The 10799-nt window shown below is 41.5% G+C and overlaps 1 protein-coding gene and 1 pseudogene across 2 annotated transcripts in view; one reads left to right on the top strand and one right to left on the bottom strand.

Moving 5' to 3' along the window:
• PLAC1 (placenta enriched 1) overlaps positions 1–10799 on the top strand; it is a 180583-nt gene that overhangs the window by 60558 nt on the left and 109226 nt on the right. The window lies entirely within an intron of this gene.
• LOC144228908 (large ribosomal subunit protein eL32 pseudogene) lies at positions 5137–5602 on the bottom strand (annotated as a pseudogene).

Genomic DNA, 10799 nt, shown 5'->3' with positions numbered 1-10799 from the left:
GCAAGTTGGATTATGTTCTTTGAATAACTGAGTGGACATACTTTGGAATTCCGTGTGTCTGTTTGCCCATCCACACTCTGTCCTCCCTCCTCCATTCCCCTCCATTAGCCTCCTGCCTCCCCATCACCAGAATATACCTAGATTTCTCCGGTGTGGAAGGTTAATCTCCTGCTAGCATTTCTCCTGTACTGTATTATGCTAAATGAGCGCTCATTTCCTTCCTGGCCTTGAGTTACAAAACGCTCTCTTCTGTTGCCCAAGTCTTGGAAAGTGCAGGCTCCAGGAAAAGGGTGGTGGTAGAGATAGGGCTGCCAGATAAAATACAGCATGCCCAGTTAAGTCTGAATTTCAGATAACCAATGAATTTTCAGGATAAGTATATCCCAGATATTGCATGGGACATACTTACGCCAAAAAAAATTAGTCATCCTTTATCTGTAATTCAGTTTTGTTTTGTTTTGTTTTTTGGTTTTTTTGCAAAATCTGGCAACCTTAGGTGGAGAAAAAAAACTCATCTTGTGATACAAGCATTTTCTCTGTGCTTTTCATCCAAAATTTACCAGATGTTTCTTAGATGGACTTTCAATTGACAAAGGGGGAAATAACTAACTTATTAAGTTGAAACTAGACTGCAAATTAGTACTGGAGCTGGAATTTTAAGTTTTCCACTTCTCCAACACATGATTTAAATCCATGACCTCCACCTCAGTCATTTATGGGCTAGAAGGAAGCAGGAACAGACTTAGCAGAAAGGCACATATTCCCACGACAAGTAAAATTTGAAAAGAACTTAAAGGCAATGGCTCTTCGGATTTTAATTTCCTTTGGACTGTGGACATGACTCTGTTTAGTCTCTGAGGTAGTGATTCTCCAAGTGCGGTGCCTGAGCTACCTGCATCGGGATCATCTGGGAAGCAGTCTGTAAATACAGACAGAAAGTAAAGCTAACCGACCCTTTCAAGGATTAAGCCTATGGTCTTTGTCTCACAGGCATCACAGTCACTACCTCTTTCATCTCCAGAGCTTTCATTTCATTCCACTAATAGCTTTTATCCGGAGGATCTCAATGACAGAGGGTTTGTTAGTTACTTTTAAGGTTTTGTTTTTTCCATTGTGCATTACAAAAGCAAAATTGTGCAATGGCAAAGTTATTAAAAAGGCAAAATTGAAGATGGATTTGACACCTCCCCTGACGCATTCTTGGATCAAGGAATCCCAGATAACTGTTCGTTCTAAGAGAAGAACTGATGGACCTGGCCTCTATTAAATCACCAAATTTAATTTGATCTTGGAAGCTGAAGAAATCTCTGTCACCATCATCTTGCCTTGGTACCTAGCCATTCCATAAAATCTCCTCTCTACTTTTCCTGGGCCTAATTCCAAGAGAACTAATCATAGCTTAATAATTTGGTACAGAATCCCAGTGTAATTGCCGCAGGTCAGTATTGTACCCGATCAGATTGGAAAGCAGAAATTATTATCAAGAATTGGGAAGAATGAGGTCAAGAGGTACAGCTTGACTTTCAAAGCATCCCTGGGACACACGTACAGCCAGAATGACTTTTTAAATTAAGGAATTACAATTATTCTCTATTAGAGCAAAGCAAAGCAAATGTGTTCAGTCAGCCTGTCATTTAACGTTTATAGCAACGTTTATAGCAAACAGTCTCACGTTTGGTCAATTCCTTAATCGCATGCTAATAAAAATAACATGAATAGCTTGGTAACTCACCCCATGCTACTAAAATGCAAGTAACCCAAGATGGCTTGGCTATGTTGTCCTCATCTCGTTTTATCGCCAGGGACTCGAGCTTCTTAGTTAGCCTTCTGTGCTGCCAGTTGATACTTGCCTAAATATTTCCTTCATACTCAGAACGTTATGGCTCCTTTTTCAGGCTTCAAATATTTCCACCTAATTCGAGAAATACGTGAGGTACGCCTGAAACGCTGACAGCTGTAGCTTAGACCCAAAATAGTCAGGCCTACTCGACAAGACCCACTGAGCAAGCAGAACCAGGAGTTTGTAGGTGACAGCTGAACAGGCATCAATAGGAAACTGCCAGGTGCTCAGTTGATCCAGCGAGGGATGGGAACAGACAGATTCTATTTCTAGAAATAGTACAGGGAATGCCAGCAAGTCATGGGATGTACATGATAGTACAAATCTTCTCTTCCATTTTGTGGGGAGCTTGAGAGGATATCTCGGGAAGCTGAACCTTGCTGTGAAAATGAACATGTCAAATGAATAATCTCTGGCATTGATTTGTTCAGTTCCTTTTATTTTCAAGTTACTTTACTAGGCACTTTGAAGGAATATAACCTAGTTTTAGGATAGAGGCTCTACTCACATGCAGTTTTCACACCAGTTGGGGAAACAAGACAAGTATAGGGAAGTCCTATCTTATGAGTGGTTAGGTTCCTGGTGAGCAAAAACATAATAATTCATAGATGAAATACCTCTCAGAAGTTCCTTTGAAAGGTGCTACACTGAAGACAGATATACCATTTTTCGGTAAGTCCAACACAGGTTTGTTTTTATTATTTCCTTGAGCGTTATACCAGATCACTCTTTAGTTGAGAACCATGCCAATTGGCTTGCATTTAGGGACCATGTTGAATTGGGAAAGCATGTGTATTTAAGCATGAGAATCATTCACGAGAGGCTCACAGGAACCAACACCATATGAGGGAAGAGCAGATTCACATCTCTCAGGTTAGTTAACTCTAGGGCAAAGCAAAGTGGAATGGCAAATAGAATTAGCGTGCCCACTCCCTCTCTCCCTCCCTCCCTCCCTCCCTCTCTACCCTCTCTCTCAAAGTTTCTGAATATGGATTCATATAAGAATGGTTTGCTTACATTGTACTTCTCCATACCTATCTACCCAGATAGGAGAGGCCATGAGAAGGTGAGCTTCACCACTTCCTGATTGTATGACCTTGGCCAAGTGAACCCCACAGAGCACCCAGTCCCTCATCCATAAAATGAGACTAATTGCATCTTCCTGACAGGATCATTCTGCCAATCAAATGCAGTGCTCACAAAATGCTTTGCTTAGTGCCTAGTAACATAAAAGCCTTAATGATGGTTAACTAGTGTGTGTGTGTGTGTGTGTGTGTGTGTGTGTGTGTTTTATTTTTTCAACTTTATTGAGCTATAACTGACAAGTAAAATTGTAAGATATTTAAAGTATACATCACAGCCATTTGACAGTTTTTAAAAAATGTTTACTTATTTTTGAGAGAGAGAGGGGTGGGGGAGGGACCGAGAAAGAGGGAGATAGAGAATCTAAAGGAGGCTCCAGGCTCTGAGCTGTCAGCACAGAGCCCGATGTGAGGCTTGAACTCGTGAACTGTGAGATCATGACCTGAGCTGAAGTTGGATGCTTAACCAACTGAGCCACCCAGGTGCCCCATTAGCCATTTGATATACAGTGTGAAAGGGATTCCCATCATCTAGTTAATTAACACATCCATCACCTTTTTTTTTAAATGTTTTATTTATTTCTTAGAGAGAGAGAGAGCGAGAGAGCAGGGGACTGTCAGAGAGAGAGAGGGAGATACAGACTCTGAAACAGGCTCCAGGCTCTGAGCTGTCAGCACAGAGCCCGATGCGGGGCTAGAACCCATGAACCGTGAGATCAAGACCCAAGCCGAAGTCGGACGCTTAACCGACTGAGCCACCCAGGTGCCCCTTCCATCAGCTCTTTTTGTGGTAGAAGATTTAAGTTCTACTCTTTTAGCAAATTTCAATTATGTAATAGAGTGTTATCAACTATAGTCACCATATTTTACGTTACCTCCTCAGACCTCACTCATCGTATAGCTGAAAGTTGATATCCTTTTACCCACCTCTCCCTATTTCCCCTATCGCCCATCCCAGCTCCTGGCAACCACTTTTCTACTGTTTCTGAGAGTTTGACTTCTTTTTTAAAGATTCCACATATAAATAATACCATGCAGAATTTGTCTTTATTTGGCTTATTTCACTTAGCCTAATGCCCTCAAGGTCCATCCATGTTGTCACAATGGCAAGATTTTCGCCTTTCTCACGGACAAATAATATTTCATCGGATGTGTGTATCACACTCTGTTTTCCAGAGTGGCCGCATCAATTTACATTCCTATCAAAAGTGCACAAAGTTTCCTTTTGCTTCACATCCTTGCCAACGCTTGTTATCCCTTACCTTTTTTTAAATTAACATTTCTTTTATTATGCTTATTATTTTTTTTTTTGGAGAGAGAGAGAGAGAGAGAGAGAGAGCAAGTGTGTGCCCGTGCACATGCAAGCAGGGAAGAGGCAGAGAGAGAGGGAGAGAGGGAATCCCAAGCAGGCTCCGTGCTGTCAGGGCAGAGCCCAATGTGGGGCTCAGTCTCATGAACTGTGAGATCACGACCCGAGTCGAAATCAAGAGTCGGACACTTAACCAACTGAGCCACCCAGGCGCCCCCTCATCTTTTTGAGGATAGCTCTTCTAACAGGTGTGAGGTGATACCTGATTGTGGTTTTCATTTGCATTTCCCTGATGATTAGTGATGTTGAGCACCTTTGCATGTACCGATTGGGCCATTTGTATGTCTTCTTTGGGCAAATGTCTATTTAGTTGCTCTGCCTGTTTTTAAATTCAGATTGGTTTTTTTTGCTATAGAGCTGAGTTCTGTTTATATATTGGTTATGAACCCTTTATCACATCTGATTTGCAAACATTTTCTCTCACTCAGTAGGTTTCTTTTCATTTTGTTCATGGTTTCCTTTGCTGTGCAAAAGCTTTTTAGTTTGGTGCAGTCCCACTTTTTAATTTTTGCTCTTATTGCCTTTGCTTTTGGTGTCAAATCTAAAAAAATCATTGCTGAGACCCATGTCAAGGAACTTTTTCTGTTTTCTTCTAGGAGTTTTGGGGTTTCAGGTCTTATGTTCAAGCCTTTACTTTATTTTGAGTTGATTTTTGTGTATGGTGTATGGGTCCAGTTTCATTATTTTGCATATGGCTGTCTGGTTTTCCTGACACCATTTATTGAAGAGACTACCTATCCTTTTGCCACTGCGTATTCTTGGCTCCTTTATTGTAAATTGATTGATCATATATGTGTGATTTTATTACTGGGCTCTCTATTCTGTTTCATTGATCTATATGTGTTTTAATGCAAATACCATGTTTCTTTTTGTAGTTTTATTAACACAAAGGCACTGTGCACATAAGTTGTCTGTCCATTTTCTTCGCTGTGCAGCCTGGCATTGGGATTGGTGACTCTGATGGCCAGCTGGGCTGTGCTTTCCACAGTGGCTTTGGAGGACACATTGCGAGCAGTCTCTGCACAGTAAGATCCGTTGCACGTCAGCAACACTTCAAGCTTCTTGACGTTGTGGACTAGGAGCTTCCAGAAGCCACTGGGCAGCATGTACTTTGTTTTCTTGTTGCTCTCAGAATCAAATGTTGGGCATCAAGATCTGGCCCTTGAATCTTCTGTGCACCTTGTTGTCAATGCCTCTGGGTTTCTGCCAGTTATATTTAATTTTGACATATCCATCTGACTGGTGCCAAATGAACTTCTTGGTTCTCTTTTTAATGAATTTGGGCTTCACCAGAGGTCTGAGGGTAGCCATCTCTGCAGGCAGTGCCAAGGAAGAGTCATACTGTCTTGATAACTCTAGCTCTGTAACATAGTTTGGAATCAGGAAGTGCAATGCCTCCAACTTTATTCTCTTTTCTCAAACTTGTTGGCTCTTCTGGGTCTTTTGTGGCTGCATATAAATTTCCAGATTGTTTTATTTTATTTCTGTGAAAAATACTAGTAGAATTTTGATAGGGATTGCATTGAATCTGTAGATTGCTTTGTGTAGTATGGACATTTAACAGCATTAATTCTTCTAAGCTATGAGCACAGAATATCTTTGTACTTATTTGTGTCATCTTCAATTTCTTTCATCAGTGTCAGAGTTTTCAGTGTACAGATCGCTAATCTCCTTGGTTAAATTTATTCCTAGGTATTTTATTCTTTTTGATGCAACTGCAAGCAGGATTATTTTCTCAATTTCTCTTTCTGTTAGTTCATTATTAGTATATAGAATGCAACTGATTTTTGTATGATTTTGTATCCTGAAACTTTACTGAATTTGTTTATTAGTTCTAACGGTTTCTTTGGTAGAATCTTTGAGTTTTCCATGTATAGTATCATGTCTTCTGCAAATAGAGACAGTCTGACATCCTCTTTTCCAATTTGGATGTCTTTTATTTCTTTTTCTTGCCTAATTGCTGTGACTAGGACTTCCAGTACAGTGCTGAATAAAAGTGGTGAGAGTGAGCATCTTTGTCTTGTTCCTGATCTTGGAGGAAAAATTTTCAGCTTTTCACATTGAATATGATGTTAGTGGTGGGCTTGTCATATGTAGCCTTTGTTATGTTGAGGTATATTCCCTCTATTCCTGTTTTTTTAAAATCATGAATGGATGTTAAATTTTGTCAAGTGCTTTTTCTGAATCTATTGAGATGATAATATGATTTTTATCCTTCATTTTGTTAATGTGGTGTATCTCATTTGGTTTTGTGGATGTTGAAACATCCTTGCATCCCTGGAATAAACCCAACTTGATCATGGTATATTATCCTCTTAATGTAGTGTTGAATTCAGTTTGCTGATATTTTGTTGACGATTTTTACATTTATGTTCATCAGGAATATTGGCCTATTTTCCCCCCTCTAGTGTCTTTGTCTGGTTTTGGTATCAGGATAATGCTGACCTCATAAAATGTGTCTAGAAGTGTTCCTTCCTCTTCCATTTTTTGGAAGAGTTTGATAAGGATTGCTATTAATTCTTTAAACTTTTTATAGAACTCACCTCTGACACCATCTGGTCCTGGAGTTTTCTTTGTTGTGAGGTTTTTGATTATGGATTCCTTACTAGAAATCAGTCTGTTCAGATTTTCTATTTCTTTATGATTCAGTCTTTGTATATTTTGTACGTATGCAAATTATATTGTATTTGTTGTATATTTCTAGGAATTTATTCATTTCTTCTAGGTTGTCCAATTTGTTGTCAAATAGTTATCCCCTGTAGTCTTTTATGATCCTTTTGCATTTCTGTGGTATCATTTCTAATGTCTCGTTTCATTTATAATTTTATTTATTTGAGTCCTCTCACCTTTTTTCTTGGTAAATCTAGCTAAAAGTTTGTCCATTTTATTTATGTTTTAAAAAAGCAACTCTTGGGGCACCTGGGTGGCTCAGTCGGTTAAGCATCCGACTTTGGCTCAGGTCATGATCTCGTGGTTCGTGGGTTCAAGCCCCATGTCGGGCTCTGTGCTGACAGCTAGCTCAGAGCCTGGAGCCTGTTTCGAATTCTGTATCTCCCTCTCTCTCTGACCCTCCCCTGTTCACGCTGTCTCTCTCTTCTCTCTCTCTCAGAAATAAATGAAACATTAAAAAAAAAAAAGCAGCTCTTAATTTCACAGATCTTTTCTATTGTCTGTTGTCTTTATTTCATTTATTTCTGCTCTAATCTTTGTTATTTCCTTCCTTCCACCAATTTTGCACTTAGTTTGTGGGTTTTTTCTAGTTCCTTGAGGTGCAAAGTTAGGTTGACTATTTGAGCTTTTTCTTCTTTCTTAATGTAGGAATAAATCACTACCAATTCTCTCTTAGAACTGCTTTTGCTGCATCCCATAATATACTACTGTTAACTATTCTAGCAAGTGGTTTATATGTGATGTATCAGATGAGGGAGACGTGCCTTACGTGTTGAGGAATTTCAGGGGAGGGAGACCTAGCTGGATGTGTGTTGGCAGGGACAGGCCAAGGGTGAAGTGATTTTAAACTTGATGAGGAATAGATGACATTGGTGAATTGGAGGTGAGAGAAGGAGTGAAGGTGGAACACACAGAAAGCCAAGGTATAGACACGTGGGGATGATCAAGAGAACAGATGTAAATGGGGGTGGGTGAGGAATCCTGTGTAGCAGTACATTAGGAGTTACTGGGGAGGTGGAGCCATATGACTAAAGGCCTCGAATGCCAGGCTGTGATTCTGGAGGAACTGTTTGAGATTTTAAGAAAACTTTTTAATGTTTATTTATTACTGAAAGACAGAGACAGAGCGCGGGCGGGGGAGGGACGGAGAGAGGGAGGGAGACACAGAGTCTGAAGCAGGCTCCAGGCTCTGAGCTGTCAGCACAGAGCCCAGTGTGGGGCTCAAACCCACAGACTGCAAGATCCTGACCTGAGCCAAAGTCTGACACTTAACTGACTGAGCCACCCAGGAGCCCAAGATTTTTTAAGCACGGGTGATAGGATGACAAAACTTATCTAAATATACTTTCCAAATGTGGCTTATCTGTCAAAGTCTAGCTCACAGCCACTTCCTATTGGAAGCCTTACTAGACTACTTCCCCCTCCTGAATTTCACTCTTCCTTTTCCGAATTCTGTTGACACTGATTGCTCTTCCCCCGCAGTAATTTTGACCTTAACCTTCTACTGTCTCATCTCGGGAACTATGTTTGTGTATGTGTCGTGTAGGGAGAGGATATCTTTTCTCTGAAGACATAGCCTTGCCTTTCACTTCCTCTTTCCCATACAGAGCTTAGCGCATTGTGGGCTCTGAAGGAATAATTTGAATTAACTCAGTGATTGAATATGGACATGCCCAACTGGAGTAGGAAAAACAAAGTGTCCCACAGACAGGATGTGTACTGGCTCTGTGAGGAAAGTAGTAAAATTTTAAAAAGGTGGATAGGCTTCGCTGTCATAGACTCATTCCTGAAGCCCCAGAATCAAGTTTTTAAAACCTTTTTCTAAAAACCTTTGCCTAAGTTACTTGGGACCTTCCAAGCCCAATGAAGGCTGGTCACCTGGCTGGCTGGATTAACTGCTGTAATGGCTTCAGAGAATGGAGGGCTGACCAGGAAGAGAAGCCCCAAGTGCTGTAGCCCTATGTGGGAAACCAGCTTCCTCACAGCCTAGAGAAGGAAGAGAAAGAGCCTCTGTCTTTAATCGCAGCTATTCAAGAAACCAGCTCTGCTGAGAGCAGCAGACTCTGGGAGAAAAAAAAATATATATGTAGTCTTTGCAAAGGAAACTTTTTTCCAACCTGAGGTCAAACCCAAGAGTCAGACTGTAAAGGGACTGGGAGGGAGAGCCCGGGTATGAAATGAACAAGAGAGCCTGTTACAGGCTGGTTTCCAAGGAACCACATCTCTATGCCTCTATGCCTGTCGCAGTCCATCTTCCCATCACATGAAATAACCCATCTGTACAAATCTTCATTTGTTCAGTGTGGAAGCTTGACGCTTTTCTAATAGAAATCTAGGAGTTATCCTGGTTTGCAGAGACCTCTAAACACATCAGCAGAAGAAGTGACTTGAAATTGATTTTGGCTAGGACTTGTCTCCTTCCTCATGTTCACAACGATAGCATCATTGACGGTTTAGAGGCTTGATACCTGCTTCCCTCTCTGGGCCCCACACGGCTTTCTGGATTCCCAGCTGAAACTGTTTCTGAGGCTCAAAATGACCCTTTCCTGGGCCTCCACCGATCAGAGTCCCATCCCTCAGCCCACCCATCTCGTCCAGATGTTGAGGAGAAAGCATTCTGATTTGACTAATGCACATTAAGGTGTAAGTGAGCTCATATACAAACGAGTCCAGGTGTGTTTGCATTTCCAGAAGGGCCATCATAAGGAACAGAATTCTAAGCAGTCAAATTTCCAGTGTTATTTTGGGGCGTTGTGTGATGAGACAAGTCTTACTGGGCCAACTCAAATATACCACATGGGTAACCGCCTCAGCCACGTCTGATGCCATTCCCTACTCTTGGAATGTTCTGGCCTCTTCTCTCTCTAAGTTCTGTTTTTCCTTCAGGGCTCAGCTCAAGCTTTGCCCACGAAGCCTGCGCAGAGTGCACCTGGCTTGAACTTCTGCCCCACTCGGAAGTCATTGCTCCTCACTCGTTCCATCAGGGTTAGTTTGGTTTCCTTGCGCAGATCCTAAGCTCTGTGAGAACAGGAATCGTGTTTTAAACTTCTTCTCTGTCTTCCATAGCCGTTGGCATGATGCTGGGCTCGTAAGAAGTGTACAAGAAATTTTTATAATGACACTCATTGCTTTCACATGTGATCCAGTTTGAGTCACAGCTACCCTAGAAGGTAGGGTGTCCTTATGCCTATTTTACAGAGGAACGTGTTGGTGAGGTGGGGGGGACCGTTGAGGGGGCCACTGCTGGAAAGAAAAAAGTTATTTTAAAATTCCATCTCTTTTCTATTTCTGGAAATTCTCAATTTATCAGTCATTATGATATTTTTGAGTTTGATCTCTGTGACGGTGTCACTGTGCAATTGGAAATGTGAAAGAGGCACCTGGGTGGTTCAGTTCATTAAGCATCCGACTCTTGGTTTCAGCTCAGGTCATGATCTCACGGTTCATGAGTTCAAACCCTGCATCGGGCTCTGCGCTGATAGCATAGAGCCTGCTTGGGATTCTCTCTCTCTCTGTCTCTGTCTCTCTCTTTCTGCTCCTTCCCTGCTCGCTCGCTCTCTCTCTCTCTCTCTCTCAAAATGAATAAATTTTAAAAAACAGTTAAAAAAGTGGCATAGACCTGTCACCCTGCCTTCAAGTCAGTTGTAGAGTAGCGCCTCCAAACCTGGTTATCATCATGAACACCTCAGGAGCTTGTTAACACACAGGCTCCCAGGCCATCCCCAGAGATTCTGATTTTGTAGGTCTGGGGTAGGCCTCAGGTCTGTTCTCAAAACCACTTAAAGACTTCTGGTAATCAGGGGTTCCCTGAAAAGTGAGGTGCACACTGCTGATGGGA

This window comes from Crocuta crocuta, unplaced genomic scaffold (genome assembly GCF_008692635.1).
Source record: "Crocuta crocuta isolate KB4526 unplaced genomic scaffold, BGI_CrCroc_1.0 scaffold475, whole genome shotgun sequence".
Classification (NCBI taxonomy): Eukaryota; Metazoa; Chordata; class Mammalia; order Carnivora; family Hyaenidae; genus Crocuta; species Crocuta crocuta.
This window is presented reverse-complemented; position numbering and strand designations above follow the sequence as displayed.